We start from the raw sequence: 21,271 nt of genomic DNA on the forward strand, positions 1-21,271 counted from the left end.
TTTTTTGAATTTTGGTTGAAGTTCTGGAAATTTGATTTTTATTCTTGAATGTGGGTTGAAGTTCTGAAAATTTGATTTTTATTCTTGAATAAAAGGTAGAGAGAGAGAGTGTAGAGAGAGGGTAGACAGAGATGATCAGTTTATGGTTTTTGTTATATTTTATTATTAAATATAATGTAATCTTTATTTGTAGTTTTACTAAAATACCTTTAGTTTTATATTTTAAATTACGAAAATACCCTAAAGGTTAACATAAAATATGGATGGAGTTAAGGCGCCACGGAACAAACTGGCGACAAAATCGAAACATCAAGGAGTAAAATGACTATTTTTAAAGGACTGGAGCAAAACAGTTAAAATGACCAAATCACAGGTAGGGGTGTTCACGATCCGATCCGATCCGATCGAGGGTCTGCTCATGCTCGGATTGAATTACAACCGATCCGATCCGAGCGGATCAAATTTGTAAAACCGATCGCAAAAGTGATGCTCATGCTCGGATTGAATTTGAATCGAACCGATCCGATCGGCTCGGTTTCGCTCAGTTTTTATCAAGTCCTAAAAAAAACGAGCGAATCGTTTTCGTTCGATTGAATAATAAGGCTTCGTTCAAAAAAAACAAATTCTAATTGATTAATAAGGCTTCGTTCAAAAAAAAACAAATTCTAACTTAAAGTGCGAATACAAAAGCAACATAAAATAAAGTGCGAATACATAAGAAACACAAAATAAAGTGCGAATACAAAAGCAACACAAAATAAAGTGCGAATACAACCAACCAGGCCCAACTAGCAAGAAGCTATAAAGGACCTGGGACAAACAACAGCTAATCACCAACTATGTTTACATCAAAATTTTGCCAACTGTCGAATGTCATCGATCTCCATCTTTCTCTATGCTACTATAACAAACATACCAAACAGAAACATAACATACCAAACAGCAGATTAAAAAAACAACAGATTAATAAAAACAACATATTGAAGAACTGTTGAAGACCGTCCGAAGATTGAAGACTATAGACAGCGGCGATATGTGTGTCGGAGATTTGAGGGTCGGAGGCGGAGACTGTGAGTCTGTGACTGTGGAGACCGGAGAGTGAGACCGAGATTCGAGCGGCAATTTGAATACGACTGATTAGGGAAGAATAGATTCAGGGTTAGATACTTAGATTTATATATTAAATATTAAGTTGGGTTGAATGTTATTTGGGCTTTTAGTTTTTTTTTGGGCTATTATATTTTTTTTGGGTTTTTATCTATAAAATCTATAATATAAATATATATATTAATTATTAATAAAAATAATTCGAGCGAAACCGAGCGATCGACGAGCGAGCGGAGCTATGCTCATGCTCGGATTGAATTTGAATCGAACCGATCCGATCGGCTCATTTACAAACTGAGCGGGAATCGAACGAGCATTTTTCGAGCATTTTTCGAGCGATCGTCGAGCGATCTTCGATCGTCGAGCAGTTTGGACAGCCCTAATCACAGGGAGCAAAATAGAAGTTTACTCTTTTAATAATTTTAATTTTGACTTATTGGCCGGGTTAATTCCAACTCTGCAAAAAATATTTACCAACAATCACAACTTTGAACATATTTTCCTTTATCGATCTCATAAACTGAAAATTAACTTAGTTTTTTTGACGTGAACAATCTATGTGGCAAAAAGTCAACGTTTTGATGACGTAGAATGCTTATATGGCAAATAGGTCAAAACTGTGATAACGTGGTCAGGTTAAGTGGCAAAGTTTTGCCGATGTGGACTACATATGCGGCAGTCAATTTTAACAAAAACTATTTGGGGTAACTTTTAGTTAGTATAAGACTGCCGAAGGAAAATATGTCTAATATTAGAACTGTCGTTAAACATTTTCTTTTTTGAATTAAAAAAGGGAAAATAATTACATGTAGATCCTTCACACGACGGTTCGAATTTAAAATCAAACGTATCATTAAACATTTTCTGAATTGAGATTAGTCTCGATCAACAAATCAAAATTAGAATTATTATAATTCAATTCTACAATGAAAAAAATTCCGCTATCATCTATTTATATCTATATTTAATATCACATCATTGAGTACTTCAACATCGTATTATGTTATGATATAGTCATGTTAGAATCTTAGATTATATATCAATACAAATTTTGTTCAAACAATACTTATTAATGAATCAAACGCAACCAATTCGCCTAAAACTTCAATATATATATATATATATAGAGTATAATGTACAAAACGCCTTAACCTACATTAACGTATGCGACCAGATATATAACGTGTGTTATTATTTTTTTGACCATCTCAACGTGCGTGATTATACTTTCCATGCGCTCACTTCTCATGCGTGATTATCACCAAAAATCTGATCCCATGCGTTATTTTGTGTCCCATGTGTGATTATTGCCTGATCCGACGGTTTACAGCGTCGCGTACGTGAAGTACGATAACGCGTAATGTATGTTAGCCGCACTCTCTCTCTCTCTCTCTCTCTCTCTCTATATATATATATATATATATATATATATATATATATATATGGGACCGCTAAAATGAAAACCACCTCCAGTTGTAAGAATCATGAGAACTACACCGTACGGGGCGAGTTGGACCAAATTTTTTTTTTCATAAACGTAGATGCGTGTATTATAAACACATTTGTAAAAAAAATCAAAAAAAAATGTCGTGTGTGTAGTTTTGAGCACCACAAGTTTGTGTTTACGGGTACCGAAAATGTTAAATAAAATTTACGGTACCCGTAAAAACAAACTTATGGTGCTCAAAACTACACTCACGACATTTTTTTTTAATTTTTTTTTTTTTTACAAATGTGTTTATAATACACGCATCTACGTTTATGAAAAAAATTTTGGTCCAACTCGCCCCGGATCAAAAAGTTCTCATGGTTCTTACAACTGGATGTGGTTTTCATTTTAGTGGTCCCCTATATATATATATATATATAGATTGAAGATTCTGTACATTAATTCAAAAGTATGAGAAGTGTGAGAAATATTGTGGAGATGACATGTGTCCTCAATCTAAATTAATTCAAATAGGTAAACAAATAATTTTCTTATTGATTTAATTAATTGATAACCTTCCATAACCGCCACCCTTAATTATAGGAATACGAATTAAGAATTAATCTACGAATTTGTGTCATCTCGTTCATCAATTATTAATTCTAAATATCGTAAAATGAAAATTTATAGAGTGTTATATAGTGATGGATGCAGAATGAAGGTTTTTATATAACACTACAAATCTCTAAAAAACACTACGAATAGCATATAACACCATATAACCCTTTCATAATTCTATATAACACTACAACATCATATATAACACTGCAACCACCATTCAGAACTGTATAGTGTTATATACTTTTATATAGTGTTATATAGTGTTACATAGTGTTATATGGTGTTATATAGTGTTTTTTGGTGTTATATAATGTTATATGATGGATGTATAGTGTTATATAGTGTTATATGGTGTTAAATACTGTTATTTAGAGTTATATAGTGTTATAGTGTTATATTTTTCTAATAGCATGGCTATGATAGATGTATGGTGTTATATATTGTTATATAGTGTTACATAGTGTTATATGATGTTACATAGTGTTATACGATGTTATATGGTGTTATATAGTATTATATGATGGATGTATAGTGTTATATATTTCTTGTAGCATTTACATATTTCTGGATTTTTTAGAATGCCCGGATTTTAGAATAAGTTTAAAATTGAATCGCTAGAATTTAGGAGAGGTTACCTAATTTGAAACGTATACAAAGACACTATTACCCCTACAATTTTCAAACCAGTCCAAATAATTAAAACACAATTTATAATTTGGTCCCTATTGATCTCAACCATTAGATCAAAGATCTAATGGTTTAAAACACTTCTTACACTTCTCACACTTTAGACATTTTATACACTATACATACCCTATATATATATATATATATATATATATATATATATATATGGGAAGGTTCATTTGAGAAGAATCTTCTTGCAAGAAAAAAAAAACTAAATTAATCTAGACCTTATATTTTTTTGATCAATGGTTAGGAATCAAGATATCATTTTTGTCCACTTTTAGTTAATCTTCAGGGTAAATTACACTTTTCGTCCTTTATGTTTGTACGGGATTGCAACGGATAGCCTTTAACTTCAATAATTATAATCATAATCCTTTATTTGCAAAACCTGTTACACTCCACGTCCTTTAACACTAACCGAATTAAAATTTTCAGTTAAGTTTATTTACTTAAGGGTGTTCTGGTCAATTCATCTTTTATTTAAATGTTTAATAAAAAAATAAAAAAATACATATACACACTTCATCTCCCGCAATTTCTTAACCATAATACCCTAACCATCACATCTTGCCATGACCACCACAAATTTCGTTACCACCACCTCAAATTTCGTCACCACCACCACACTGATGACATTGGGCTCGGTTGGATTGATGAACAAGTACGTCTGTTGGTTGACATTCCAGCTATTTCACTTGGAGGCGGCTTACATCTGTGTAAGAAAACAAATATTTGATAAATTAGGCATAATCAACATAAGGAATTAAGCATTTTTGTGCAAAAAAAAAAAAAAAACGATAAGATGAAATAGGAGAAGTGGAATTCACAGTAGCAAATCAAATTTCAATAATTTGATAAATTAGGCATTATCAACAGAAGGAATCAAATTTTTGCTACTAGCTGTAATTGTAACACAAATTTGGAGAAGTGGAATTCACAACAGCAAATCAGAAAAAAAATTAAACCGTCATTTGGAGAAAACCACCACCATGGCTTGAAACGACCACCGTCTGAGCCGCCTGAAACGCCCACCGCCAGAGCCGCCTGAACCGACCACCGCCTGAGCCGCCACCTGAAACGACCAAACCGCCTAAGCCACCGTCGGAATCAACCACCTTGTGTGTTTTTAAAGAGAGAAAGCGAGTAGAAAGTGTGTAGGTGTTGGGTGGTGGTGGTTTGTTGATGGTGGTCAGTGTTGGTTGGTGGAGGTGGGGATAAAAGTTAGGGTTGTGAAGGGTTTATAAGGTGGAGAAGAAAGAGAGGGTAAAAAGACATTATTGCCCTCACATGAGGTGCACATGATCATATTTAACGTTTAAAATAAACTAGGTTAGTGATAAAGGACCTAGAGTGTAATGCTTTTATAAAAGAAATGATTGTGACTGTAATTATTGAAGTTAAAGGGCATCCATTGAAATTCGATACAAACATAAAGGACGAAAAGTGTAATTTACCCTATTCTTTAATTAGGGTAAATTACATTTTTCGTCCTTTATGTTTATATCGGATTGCGATGGATACCCTTTAACTTCAATATTTACAGTCACAATCCTTTATTTGGAGAACTCATTACACCCTATGTCCTTTAGCACTAACATGGTTAAATTTTTCAGTTAAATTAGACATGTGCTTTGCACATGAGGGTAAGTTGGTAATTTTACGTTACCCGAGTCTTCAAATATATTTATAAATAAAACCTTATCCTTTTCTCATTGTTCTTCTTCTCCATTTGCCACCACCACCACCTGCCACCCACACTATCACCACTGCCATCACCACACAAACAGACCTATTGGCAATGATGATTTCTCATTTATAAAACACTTCCACTAAACATTAATAAATGATATTGTTTTCCATAGATTTTAAATCAAGGAATCCTAAAAGAATACGCATGAACCATAGGATCAAAATTAGAGTTCCTTTTTTTCGAAAGTTCAAATTTTATTAACAACCAACAATGGCCACCAACCTACATGAACCAAATTACATCAACTCTCACTTTTAATATTTACAGATGTACAGACATATCTCACCAAATTAGAGTTCTTGATAGGCAAATCCTTGTTTAAAAATAATAAATCAAAAAACAACAAACAAAAAAGGAAATTAACAAAGATCCAACACGACGATCGGATAGGGTTCCAGATCTGGTGTTCGTGTGTAGCGACGGCGACTTTAGCGGTCAGAGACAGAGATGAAGGACTGGAGTGATGGTGGTTTATGTTGTGGCCGGAATTGTGACTCCTACATTAGTGTTTAGAGAGAGAGAGCGCACGCGCTTCCGGGTGTATAGATAGTGTGTGACCGGTGGCTGGAGTGACGGTGGTGAGGCGTTTAGGTTTTAGGGCTAGAGAGAGGGCTTTTTGGAGAAGATGGTGGTTTATGTCTATGTGTTTGGTTTATAAATAAGTACAAATAAATATAAATTACAGTTTTTGTCCTTTATACTAGTAAATATACCAATTTACCCTCATGTGCAAGACACATGTCTAACTTAACTGGAAATTTTAACCGGGTTAGTGTTAAAGGACGTAAGGTGTAATGAGTATTCCAAATAAAGGATTGTGACTGTAATTATTGAAGTTAAAGGGTATCCACTGCAATCCGAAACAAACATAAAGGACGAAAAGTGTAATTTACCCCTTTAATTAATAAGGGAAGGATAGACAATTTAATGTAGAACACTAATAAATGTTATAAACGATTACTCAAGTCTCATTAATGCCACCATAATTTTCTCATTCGTCACCATTAATGTGTTGGGTCCTACACCGATTTTATTAGGTGTAAAGTGTTGTGTCCTACACATATTTTATTATGATTCACAAAATTATTTTAAAGTGTTGTGATCCAACACATTCTATACCCTACACCATAACATTAGTTTTATGGTGTAGGAAACGTTGTTTTTACGGTGTAGGAAACGTTGAATATTTAGGATCATGTGCAAGAATCCAACAATCCAACAAAAGAGGCATGGAGTTAGGACTCTTGACATCTTGAAGCGAAAACCCGCAAAGCTTTCCACTAATTTCCTGAAACAAATGTAAGTTTGAAAAACGTCAACAAAGTTGGTGTGAATTCATGCAGTTTTTGTGTAAAATGTATACTTGTAAATGTGAGATGTATTTGTATGAAAAGTGGTATGTAACATAATTGGAAATCGAAATCGTTAATGTTTTGCAAGGACATTAATATATGTGACAACATAGGAAGCATCCAAACCTAGGCGTTTTTTGTGCCGATTACCCTTCGATTGGGACACAAAAGCACTCTTCCGTGTGGGTCAATGTGGACCAAGAGTGGGGCTGCTAATACCCAATAGATCTACCCTTTTCGTTCCTTGGTCTAAACTTAGATTAATGGTGCTTACGTATACCCTATTAGCACATGATCTATTGTATCATTCCTTAGTCTGACATACCAATTGTACATGTATTTCCCCCAAAAGTTTATAAAACTAGAAAACGTTTAAAAGAGGGGACATGAACTCACTGTTTTGCGTCTTGATGCGTACTACTTGACCAGCACTTCCTTTGGTTCACGACGTAACCTATGAATGTTCTACATATGTTAATCACCTATGCTTATGATTTACTATGTACAAGTTATCCATCTTGTTTATGTATTTGTTTTGTCTTAGGTGTATAAGTTCTAGAGTTTTCATTATATATTTCACCAAATATATATAGTTTTGTATGCTTGTAAGTTGTGTTAATGGATCTAGTTTCTCTTGCGGCTTCGTGCCTCGCACAAGTAAGATGTGCATGTCCGAGACATGTGTGGTTCGTGCCCAATGTAGTCGGGTCTCACCCGTTCGTCACGTTATCGTTAATTTAAATTGTATTTTCTATTTGTGTATATATATATATATATATATATATATATTCTCGAATAAATATATATATTAAATTTTTGTATACGATATGTGTAATAATAATATATTTTTAACTTCTCCTTGTATATGTATTCTTGTATTATTTGTGTATACTTGTCTTTGTATTAGTTTGACCAAGTCAACGTCGATTTATACTCTTAATAAATAGTATTTTCAATATTATTTTAGTATAAATATATTTGTAATTTTACCAAATGTATACTTAGGCAAGTATACATGTAGTTTAATGTCAAAAACCATTTCTTAAGATTTTTATACTTTCCGGAATTATATTTCTTAAAAATAATATATTTTTAAGGCTTGTTTAATATATATATTTTTATCACACTTGTTAAATATATATATTTTGTTCCTTTATATATGTATTTTTGTCCATGAAGTCTATAGTCCAAATGTCTATAATTCTTGGTAAGGAAATATATATAAGTACATATTTTATGTTTTTGTCCATGTCCCCACTTGGGCAAGTATATGTATTTTTATACTTAGTTGTATTTTGTGGTATTTTTGGGTGTATTTTATATGTGTATTACTTTGTATACATTTTATAGTTTTTGGCCCTACTTGTATACTAATAAGTATTACACATAATATACACATAAACACATAAATTTTTGGATAACCACTAAATATATATAACTTGCCCTAATTATATATATTTATATCCATTTTTATCTTTAAAAAAACACTATTTTCTTAACTTATATTTTGCATAAAAATTAGGGAAAAATTATGGCTAAACACTTTGAATTTATTTCTTGTAAGAAGTCTTGAAAAATATATTTTTCTAAGTATTTAAATTCTACAAAACTTTTGCCGTAGTTTCCCCTAAAAATAGAGGTTTTCCCATGTTTAAAAGCCATGTGTTTATTTTCTTTTCAACTCCAAAACTCATTCAACAACAACTTTGCAAGTAACAATCACCAAAATCGTCCATATTTTTCATGTTAACATACTTGAAGTTTTATATAAGCTTGTAATAATTTAGATTCATACTTTAAACATGTAGATCTTCTTGAAACAAAGCTTACTTGTTAAATTTTATAAACTTTGTTGAAACTTTATTTTGACAACTTGTTCATCCACTTTGTTAGAAGGTTTATAAACTTAAACATTTCATTTTTAACAAACTTACAAGTTCATTTTTCAAGATCTTCAAGTCTACTAACATGATCTATGCTTCTAACAGGCATGCATGTGATGGATTTCATCATAATAAACAAACAACAACTTCATCACAACCTTCACATAACACTAAAAATTACTTGTTCATGTTAGATCTTGCATTTTCTTTACTTGTTCATATTTTAAAGTTTAGTGTTCTTGATGGTTTAACTTGTGAATCCTCATTACACTACTAATGAACATCAAAACAAGGGTTTAGAAGACTCACAACTAGCTCTAGTGGCTAGGGAAGTGGCAAAATGAACAAGAAGAGTGTGAGAAGATGAAGATGGTGGTTAATAGCTCCCTTGAGTGGTCCTTGAGCTTCCAACACTTGCAACATTCTTAGATAACCTTCTTGCATCTTGGAGTATACTTGGAATAGCTTGAAGATTAAGAGAAGATGGAGGTGTTCTTTGATGGTGCTTGGCCGAATGTATGTGGGGAGGATGGAGAGAATATGAAGTTTGAAGTGTGGGTGTTGGTGTGTGAGAAATGGTGATAAGGTTTCATGTTATATCCTCATGCACACATCTTTACCTTAACATCTTATTATCCATCAATCCTTAGTTGGTTTTTGGGAGACAAATGGGGGGCTAGTAGGCCCCACCATGACCGTCCAAAAGAGAGAATGGGGGGGGGGTTGTGTCAAGTTTTGAAAGTTAAGGTACTTGAAGGTGAAAGTGTTTTTAATGTGTAACTAAGTAACATAAGGCCAGTATTAGTGTTACAACGTTAAAACAATGTTACTAGTCCATATTTGGTGTTTTAGTAATGTCCGGATAATTATTCGGTGCTCGTTTCGTTGTCGGTTCGCTAAAAGGTTAAGTTATGTAGTTTATAAGGTATTATATTTTTTGTGTTTTAAAAGTATCTCCAATACTTTTTAAGTTGTTTTTGATGTCTAAACATATTTATGAACTTGTACAATTTGTTGGATTCTGAATCCTGCGAAAAATTGTCATTTATGGTCCAAAACGGACACTTTTAAGTTCGTTAAATTTTTCCGGAAAATGTTAACTATTATATTTGTTTTCCCACTTAGGATTTGATATATTTTTGATGTCGGGCCTACATCTAAGTCCTAAATCTACCATTTAGCTGAGTACTGAGGTCGTGCTGACACAGCCTATCTAACCGGTGAGTTTACTAATTGTTTCCATGCAACGCTTAAATTGTTTCACAATGCGATGAATGAAATGTATAACATGCATGATTTAAATGTATGACATGCAAACATAAAATGTTGACGTTTAAAACACATAATTGCAGACAATAAATAGTTATTAAATGGTACGGAAGTTACCGGATTTGTGCCATTTGTCACAACGAGTTTCTTTCCTTGTCGTTTGATCAAACAAAAAACCGAAGAACAATTTGAAAAGTTCATTAACATACGCAAAAAACTCCACGTAAACCTACCCTTTGTTGATGTTCTAACAAGAAAAGTTTCGAACAAATGCATCAAGTGGAGTTAGGAGAAGAATGCTCGGCTGTAGTACGCAATGCACTAGCGGACCTAGGTGCAAGAATCAATCTCATTCCTACCTCGATGTTTACAAGATTGGGTATTGGGGAACAACTCCCAACCAAAATGACCAACTAACTAGCAGACTAATCGATTAAATACCCAAGGGAATTGCTGAAAATCTACTCGTCAAGGTATGTGATTTCGTATTTCCAGCTGATTTTGTAGTTTTAGATATGGAGGAGGACAAGGAAGTGCTACTCATCCTAGGAAGGCCCTTTTTTTCCACATCACGAGCAACGGTCGGAATGAGTAACGGTAAGCTTACATTGCGGGTTAGAGAAAAATAAATGAAGTTTGGAGTTAGGCAGCGTGTAGAGGATGACCAATTGCAGTACATAGGAGCCATTGGTACAAGCTTGGATTATGCGATCAAGAAAATCAAGCTCGTGGGATGTATGACATCCCCCTTTGGTACAACCTGATAAGTCACTTTGTTGCAGTCAAAGACCTTAAGCGTGTGGCACCATGGCAGCTTACCATGGATAAATAAAAGCCAAACATAACTTTTGAAAATAATGAAAGTAAGTAAATTCAATATTTTTAACCACAACCTATGATTGGGATTCAGATTCTTTTATGATACCTTACTTAATTTTATTAAATTATAAAAGCTTTCTGTGAAAAATAAGATGATTTGGTCGCATGGATGCAATTTTCAATTACGAACATATCATTGTTCTCCTAGCACGATCCAACCAAATTTTCAAAACTCGGATATTATGTCATAATTTACTTTGACATGAATAAAAGTTTTAGAACAAGGAAGTGATGATAAGTAAAGCGATGTTAGTTTTGAACAAGGCTAATAATGACAGACAGGGTGGTCAGTTGAAACATGAATAAAAGTTTTAGAACAAGGAAGTGATGATAAGTAAAGCAATGTTGGTTTTGAATAAGGCTAATAATGTCAGACAAGGTGGTCAGTTGAAAAAAGCGACTCGCGGGCACCCGCCACTCAGGATTTCTTCAACTCTTAAAAGGGAGTATTTGTTCTTTTTATTGCTCCATACACTTTTTATTCATATTTTCCTACAATATATACATTTGGTTAAGCACATCGGGGACAATTTACTTTTTAAGTGTGGGGAGGGAAATATGAGTCAATAAATAAAAACTTGATTATGCGTCAAAATACCAAACCATTCACAAAACTCTTTTGGAACCGTTTTGTTACGACCATTTTTTTCCCAAAATTTACACAAAAATAAAATCTATTTTTTTTGTAAAAATAATAAAATCCGTGTATAGAAACTTACATCGTAAACGCATTTTAAATGCTAAAAAACCCCAAAAAACGTTTTTGATATGTAAATAAAAAAAAGAAATTTTTAAATATAACAAGTAGAAACAATTAAAATTTTCTTGTAGAAAAAAATCATACGAAAACTTTCCCATCTATTTTTCATGTGAAGACTTGAGCCGATTGAGCATTTCCAAAACACACACATATATACTCCTTCAGTTGGGAATAAGTTTGATAGTAAAACGTTCTCTACAAATTTAGAACTTGACAAGTGTATATATTCTAAAAACTCAAAACCGAATGCGAATAAACAAGTGATAGAGACATTTCAATTTTAGACACTGTTTTAGCTAAAATTCTTTTCATAACCAACCCACCTTAAACAACTCCACTAGTAAAACACTTTATGAGACCAAATTCTTTCATTTCTTAGACCCAAAATTTTCAGCCCACTTAGCACAAAGACCAAAATTTTCAGCCCGCTTAGCACAAAGATTTAAAGCTTTTATCTTTAAGCCCATTTGTGGCAAAAATTTAGTCTTTCAAATAAACCTTTTTTCGTGACTTCTTTACATGAAGACCAACACCTTGTAAAGTGGGATTAAAAAAAATCATGTATAGCTTTCTCTTTTTTTGGTTAGTATAATAAAAAGCAAGCAACAAACCCGAAAAATATAGTTATAGCTTTACTTTGCCCGTTGTACTATTACTCCGTAAAGTCAGGAAAAGCCGAAAATACATAGACTAAGGGGCTGTTTGGTAGCCTCTGAATGGTCATTAAGAGGCTACCTCTTAATGGAACTATTAAGAATTTTACCAATGAGAAGGTAGAAGAATGTGACATGTGATGATTTACCATTCAGAGGTTACCTCTTAACCATTCAGACTTGAGGTTACCTCTTATTCATTCAGAGGTTTTAAACCATTAAGAGGTAGCATCTGAATAGTCATTAAGAGGCTACCAAACAACCCCTAATATTTTTGCTACCTTTTAGTCACTTCTCCCAAAAACATCCACACTTTAGCCCAAGCATACACTACAACCCAAATATTGTGTAGTTATTTTTTATTTTAGTTGTAGCAAGTGTTTATGGCAACCACAATGGTGCAGGTTTAATTCCCATAAAGTGGGTGCGGAATATGTGAATTTTAGGAGTAAATTTCAAGCGTGCATGTTCACCGTTCAAAAAAAAAATTCTTTAACTATATGTATATATACTAAATAAAAATAATAATTGGGTATTATATGAGTTCTAATGTCACACACGGGATATGATGTAATGGGAAAATCCCTCCCCTGTATTCAAAGGTGAATGACAAAAATCATGTAACTGCGGAGATATAAGAGTACTTAAGAATGAATTAGTTTACAGTTAAAATATACAATAGAAATTAAATAAGATCTAATAATTTACGCTTGACCTCATTTAAACCTCGATTCTAAAGTTCTAATCATGTTTCAACAATACGATTTTAAATAGCTAGTGTGTTGCTTGACTCGTCTATGACATGATAAATTGCAATTTTCAGTTTTGTGGAATACAAAATGAAACTGTTATCGATCCATCAACATCTTATCAATACATTTATTCTACTAATTTGAATCCCGACAGGGGCGGACCTAGCTTTATAATAGGGGTAGCCCCTGCTGCCCCTTGACGCTCAGTCGGCGGTAGTGTAAATTTTGGAAAAAATTGACGTTTTTTTTATTTCGTTACCCTTTTTTTTAAAACGTTTCCCCTATAACAATTTTCTAAATCTGCCACTGAATCCAGATTCATTTCTTTTTGGTTGACGATTGCTTTGGGCAGTAGAGACATGTTCAATAGTTTTCTTGTGTACAATTCTAAATTAGATTAAAAAAAATATGGAGTAAACTGCCAAAATTGTCCCTGATGTTTGGATGTAATTGTCAATTTCATCCAAAAAAAACTTTTTTTCTCAATTGGACCACTGAGATTTAAAAATTGTTGCCAGATCCATCCACTTTTCTAACTCTATTAAAAACTAATGTTAAATAAAATATGTGTTTGCAGGATGCTTATTTAATGATGATTTTCGTTGTCTGCCTAGTTAGTATTTTTAATGACGATTTTAGTTAGAGTAAACTGCCATTTTGGTCCTTGAGGTTTGGTCACTTTTGCCAGTATAGTCCAAAACTCAAACTTTTTAAATCTGGGTCCCTGTGGTTTCACTTTTATTGCCATTTTGGTCCAAAAATGAAATCAACTGATATTTTGCTAATAAAATCCTGTTATTTTGTCCTTTTCCTCAGGGGCAAAATAGTCAATATAATTTTATTATAACACATTAATAATTAAATTAATGAAATCAGCTGATATTTGGTCATTTTGCCCCTGAGTAAAAGGACAAAATAACAGGATTTTATTAGTCAAATATTAGCTGATTTCATTTTTGGACCAAAATGGCAATAAAAGTGAAACCACAGGGACCCAGCTTTAAAAGTTTTGAGTTTTGGACTAAAGTGGCAAAAGTGACCAAACCTCAGGGACCAAAATGGCAGTTTACTCTTTTAGTTATCTTAATATGATTTAATACTAATATGATGTGGTTAAGTATAAGTATTTTTTTATTAGTATTTTTATCATCGTATCAGTGACATTTCACCTCTATTCTTGATTAGGGTGTTCAAGCTCGAAAAAATATGCCCTGTTTGAGCTCGAAAAAATGTGCCCTTAGCCTTAACGAAATTGGGTATTTGGCTCACTAAAGGTCTAAACTTAATGCCAAAGGGGTTAATAACTAATCTAAACCATAAAATTGTTTTGTAAGGAGGCCTATGTTGGTTTTTGTATGAGTGTACCCTATTAAAAAATATTTTACATATACATATCGGGGTTTTTTTCCATAAAAAAACGTGTCGCTCGAAATATCGGGCCCTGGCCGGTGATTCTCCCCGCCCACCTCTAGGGCCGGCCATGAGGGTGTTATATAATTAGTCATTTGTAACACATAATGTATAATGTGTATATCACGTGTGATATGATATGTTATATGACATATGTACACTTGCGAACTCTTTGTATATATAATTCCATGGTCCCTCTATATATAACCTCTTCATTTGATAATTTATTCTCTAAAGAAGGTCATTCAAAGAGTCTATGCATGAAAAATATCTCCATCTTGGTCCTCATTCTTGCTTCTCAGTTACTGGCTTCTACAGGTATTATTCAAAATACATATTTAAAATGCTATAATAAGTGTTTTATTATCATTATATAACAATATCTAGTATATAAAAATATACTAAATACATGTGTCCTTCTGCATGAATACAGCAAATGGAGTATCAAGTGCAAAAACTCTTGACCCATAAAATGTGTCAGCGTGTATAGCTAAATTATTTTATGTATGTACTAAAATACCATGTTAACCATGTAAAGATTTTAAAATAAAATCAATTATTGAAGTGGTGCACAGCAAATGAGGGGCAGATCGTGAAAAAGCAAGAAGACGACCTAGTATGATTGAACTGCGATTACTTAGTTTTTAACATGGTTAGAAAAGTGGATGAATCTGGCAATGATTTTGAAACCTCAATGGTCCAGTTGAGAAAAAAAAAATTTGAATGGATCTGACAATTGTGATTCAGGGACAATTTTCCCAGTTTACTCTAAAATATGTGATTAGACTTGGAAAGAAAAAAATTACCCAACCTCCTGATACGGCTTGTAAAAAAAAAGTACATAACCATCTATTAGACAACAAATCTCTTTATTTTTTGTTAGGGTTTGCTTGTTAAAAAAGCTCGTTTAACACTTTATAATTATCATATATGACATTGCGAGTTTTCTAGCTAATATAATATTTTTCTGTAATAAAATTGTTTATTGGAGAGACGAAAGGAGTTAGGCCCAAAACTATTGCTTTAAACGACATTTTTTTGCACTATCAACAGTATAAGGTCAATTAGGAAATTGATATTGGACATTTGGACAGACATATGTATATAGGCCAGAACTAAGCCCGAAAGTAAAAAAGAAAAACTCAACATACAAATAATTATATTACCTAAAAGTTTATTAATGTGATACTATCACGTATCGTAATCCGGTACAATTGGTTTGCACACAATCAATGTACACCATGGTTAACATACACAACATCACAAACACATGGTACATGTATATATGTACATTTGTTAAGTGTACAAATCACTTCATTTATAACTTTAGAAACAAGCATACCAGACATTTAAGACTGATTTAGTTGTGTTTTTAAAATGAAACTTACAATACATCAAACTGTAAAAGATAACACAAGGTTAAAAAAGTATTAGGTACTATTGTAGACTTTAAAATGGCATTTAGAAATTGACCGAAACTTTATTTAACTAGAGTTTTGGCATCCTATTCAACTAACATGGAATACAATTAATGGGTCTAATAATATATTAATATCTATATCGTATCCATCCTTACTAAAACCTTTAGAGAAAACAAACACACTAATTTTCAATCGTGTACATAAAAGAACACAGGAAGGGTATGCATTTTAGAGAGGTAATTACTCATATAAACTCATCATATGTTTGATAATTGTGAGATTTAATTTATGGTGTTAAAATTTGTCCTTTTAACCAACTAATAAAAACAAGGCTTGATGTTAAATCTAACTAGAATATGTTTATTATTATTTTTTTAACGGCAAATTTATTAGTAAAGGCTAGTAAAAAGCTAGAACACAACCAATGTTACAAAGCGACAAATATTCCAACGTTGAATGGAATGTTTGTCGCTTTGTAACATTGGTTGTGTTCTAGCTTTTTACTAGATCTACATAAAAGTAGTAGTATCTCCTCCATGATTCTCCTCACATAAGTGTTTTTGTCATTTAAAATTTTGCCGTTTCTAACTTTTCACACGCACCCTAACGTCCCCACAAGAGTAGAGTGAGCAACCTTTCAAATGCGAATTTCTATAATGGCTATCACTACTAGAAAAAATGACTATTTTTAACGCACTTTTCCATCACAAATGCGTTACAAACTCAGGTTTGCTACAGATTTGTGACAAAACCTTGATGTTGGAAAAAGCCCCGTCGGAAACTATTTACTACACATTTACTACGCAACTTTTAACAAATTTCCAACGAAAATATGGCGTCAGAAATTTGTGACGCATCTCCTACACCTTTTTTTATTTGTTATAAGTAAAGTTTTGCTACGCATTTGTGACGGAATATTTTAAAAAAGAAAAAAAAACGCGACGTATTTGCAACGGAATATTTAAAAAATATGGAAAATTCAGTTTGTTTTGCTAATAAATTGCAGAAAAAAATTGCCAAAATACTACAATACCTGTTTTAAATTAACCGTACTTCAAAATTTTACATTTAACTTGCATGATGTCGGTCAAAGATGACCTTTTTTCAAAGTTAACAATAACAAAAAAAAAAAAAGAAAAACTAAACAACAATTTGCAAGAAAATAAATTTACACCTCAACAACTTTTCCGATCACTTCATGCCTGCAATAATGAAAACCCATAAGTATACTATTTAATATTTTATAAAAAATAAAAAATCAAATCCGCCCCCACGCCTGCAAGCCCCTTTACACCAGGCCGCCTAGTGCCCATGGTATTGTGGTGTTCGCGCCTAGACCTGGCAAAATGGGTGGATCGGGCTGGGCGGGGGTTTGACTTCCTTTAGGTAAATCACCAAACCCATAAATAAAGCAAGCCATAACCAAACCCACTTCAAAGATTGTTCATTTATAAGTAAGCAGCCTATCCCAAAAAATATTCAAGCAAATACCTTCTTTTCGGCTAAAGAACTCCCATAGAATGACTCCGTCAGCATCTCTAGAAAGTAAATAGTGCCTCTCCCGACCAGTGGCTACAAAAACGTAAAAATGTTTAAGAATGTGTTTAGCTGCAAAACTAACATCTGCATCACTTTATTGATGTACTTGGGGTATGCAACTTGATTCTCGTAAGAAGTTACTATCAGCAATTAAGGGTGTTCTGGTTCAGCCAGTTTTGACGAGACCTACGGGCCGAACTGCAAACTACTGTTTAAAAAACAACTAACCAAACCTGTTGGTTTTACCAGTTTAACAATTCAATTTTGGTGGTTTGGCCGTTTAAACGATTTTCTATTTTTTTATTCAAAATCATTAGTTTGTATTAAAATATTTAAAACAATAAAGATGGCTCATGATTGTAATACGTATACATAACTAAATATTACAAAAAAATGTAAATAAAATATATACAATACAGCCGGTTCGAAGTTCCAAGCAGGACCATCAAACCGCCATACTGAACTGTTAACCACCAAACTTGACCGGCTGACGACAGTGCTTCAGATTGGGCAGTTTGGTGCTACTATCGATTTAAACACTGAAATCGAATCATTCGATCCTCAAAGTCAGATTGTACATTTGTACTCTTTCAAATTCTTTTTAAACAGATAAATTAAAACACTCAGATGGCACTACTGTTTTATTCCATTCCAAAAAAACATTTAAAACATGAACCCTTACTCCAGTTGTATTTCTTAAACATTATGAACTTAAATTACAATTTACAACCTGTAGATACCTTATAAAAATTGTACCTTTAAATGCAAACTTGCTACTTGGAAGCCAATGCGTACAATTAACTGATGCCTTATGACCTGGTAGTGTAGTCATTATCTTCACAGTCTGTAAAAATTAATAAAAACACAATTAGGGCTTTATTAGGGTTATGAAAAAAATTATAAAAATACAATAACAGAACAACCTGAGAACTAAAAACGGAAACGGAGTTTTAAGATCCGAACGAGATTAAACTACACGCGCCCCAAGAAACATTGTTAACGATTTGATTGCATCCAGCACCTATGAACACTCTGTTCACACCCACTGCTCTGTTTCAACCATTCTTGAAGAAGATATGTGAAGGTTTAATGGCGTTTAAGTCTGTGACGAACAAACAAAAAGTTAAACCGTTTTGCGACTTGTACCTACTTGTATCGTAAGTCACTAGAATCCACTATGCCATAAAAAGAATCTATCACAAGAACAAAGTCGCTCATGCTATTTACCAAACAAACAATACTAACTTTCAGTCACAAACCTGTAAGATCGGACTAGGCTAACCGCAGTAGTATTACTAAGTAATATAGAGCGCATTGTACCTCTAGACCCGAACACAAACTTAGCACATCGCCTGCAACACAATCAATACCAGATATAAGTAACAAGGATATCAATTACATCATTTTCATATAACTTAATACATCATTTTCATATAACCTAATACTTAAAATAAATCATCAATCTCTGTGCCACTAAACTGATGTATATGATTGAACATCATACAAACTGATTACAACTTTACAGAAGGATTTAACTTTTCAACATACAAATATACACTAATTATTCAATTTCAAATGCGATAAACAACAGACTAATTCAAAATTACAACACAAACGTCACATACAGTTAACATTTCACAAAAAATCAACAGAATTAAGACTTCAGATAACAGATTAATACACTCCAACTAGTATGCTCTGAAATAGAATATGAGCATACAAATCAATTCGTTTCTTCAACAAGGCACAAACAGATCATCGAACTATAACAACTTCACAACCTAGATTAAATCAATAGCACTTCAAAACCAAAACACTTACGAACACTGATAGAATATAACATAGGGTTAATAAGTGAGAGATGAGATAATGATACCTAGGGTTTCGTAACTTCCGTGACTCAATCCCAAACAGACTAACCTAATTAAACAATTCAGTAATCAAATTTACAAATAATAATCAATAACTAACCTGAAACCCTAGGTTTAGATCAAATTTACAAAATCAGATTCATTTCAGCTCCTCCTGTATGAATGTTCAAATCTATATAAAATCCGAAAAATAGAGTTTAAACTCATTACGTACCTTATGAGATTCGGTGTTCAAATCTAGGTTTTCAATCGCATGATTCCAATCGAAACAGATTCAATTGACTTCTAGCTCCAATCGAGATGGATTCAATCGATTTATAGCTCCAATCGCCGGACGGAATTTGGTTGTTGTTCAATCGCAGACGGATAGACTCTGTTTCATACGTATGGATTCAAAATTAGGGCACAGATGATATGCGCTTTGCTACGTACCGTTTGAGATAATACTGTTTGGTATAGATGCAACTATATTTTTTATTACCAATTTACCATAATGATAATAGTAATATACTTAAAATATATAAAAATAATACTTAACAATTTAATATGATTAAGAAACCACAATTGGTTGAATCTTTCATACAATTGATGACCTGCATAAATCAATTGATGATAATGGTAATAGCATATTTAATAATTAATAAAAAGTTTATTTTTTGTTGTTAGTTAATTAATGATTAATGATAAAACGTACAGATGATGTTGGTGGGCTAACAAACGTTTTAACAAATTAGGTTTTTTTTAACTTTTGGGTGTATAAAAATATATACCACTATAAAAATATATGACATTAATATCTTTTTATCAATTTGATCATGGGTTTTGGGGTTTTGAGAGTGTATATTAAGATGTGCTAAGATGGATGCAAGGCTTTGATGGATTGGACTCTTTAATAAATTTAATAAAGTTGGGCATTGAATGGTTTAAAACTAACTAATGGATTGAAGGTTGATTATCATAAATGTGTCAAGAATTGTAACGCATTTCCTACGGAATGACATGAGTTAATAGGTTTTTGTAGGAAATGCGTTATAAAGTAGTAATAAGTATTTAATAGTGATAAACTAAGTAATTAGTCAATAATTTCCAAAACAAATCCAACAAATTTGTAACGAAATTGTGACAAAATTATTGTATTTTTTTGTTTTTGTCACTATTGTGTAGCAAATTTGTTACAAAATTTTGGATTTTTTTGTTGTCATAAATGCGTCACAATTTTGTAAGAATTTGTGACACTTTTTTTCCGTAGGAAAATTTGGTAGCAAAATGGCTACTTTTCTAGTAGTGTATAACATGCAAATCAATAAAGGCTCAATTATGATGATTTATTCTCTCAACCACCCATAGTGATTTTGTGGGTTTAGGTTATATCTAGAGAAAGTCATAAATCTAGGCATTTTAACACCCTATTATACCATTATATAAAAACTTCACAAATTTAACAAAATAGGTTGAAAAAAAAAGTGTGCAAATAGCTTTTTTCATGATTCATCGTAATTTCTTTTGAGAGCACAATTTGAATCAAATTATACAAAATCAAACAATATACATAGATGACTTAGACGATAAAAATTTCCATTTTCACAAGTGGACTGCCCCTTAAACATTTATAAATTGTCACTTAGATCTCGATTATGTACTGGCGTTAGGTAGTCATAAAATGCAACAAATATTTGTAATAAAAATTTAGCAGTAAAAATGAAACTAAATAAATAACTACCACCTTAGATGTGAAAGGTGACTTTTTACAATCGTGTCAAGGAATGTGGATAAAAAAGTCGTGGAACGATTTATGCAATTAAAGGACGTTTAGACAAATAAAAATGAAACGCCTCAAACCCGGGGTTCTCCATTATTAGATTTACTTATGACAAATAGTCTTTAA

Source organism: Helianthus annuus, chromosome 10 (genome assembly GCF_002127325.2).
Source record: "Helianthus annuus cultivar XRQ/B chromosome 10, HanXRQr2.0-SUNRISE, whole genome shotgun sequence".
In the NCBI taxonomy this organism is placed as follows: Eukaryota; Viridiplantae; Streptophyta; class Magnoliopsida; order Asterales; family Asteraceae; genus Helianthus; species Helianthus annuus.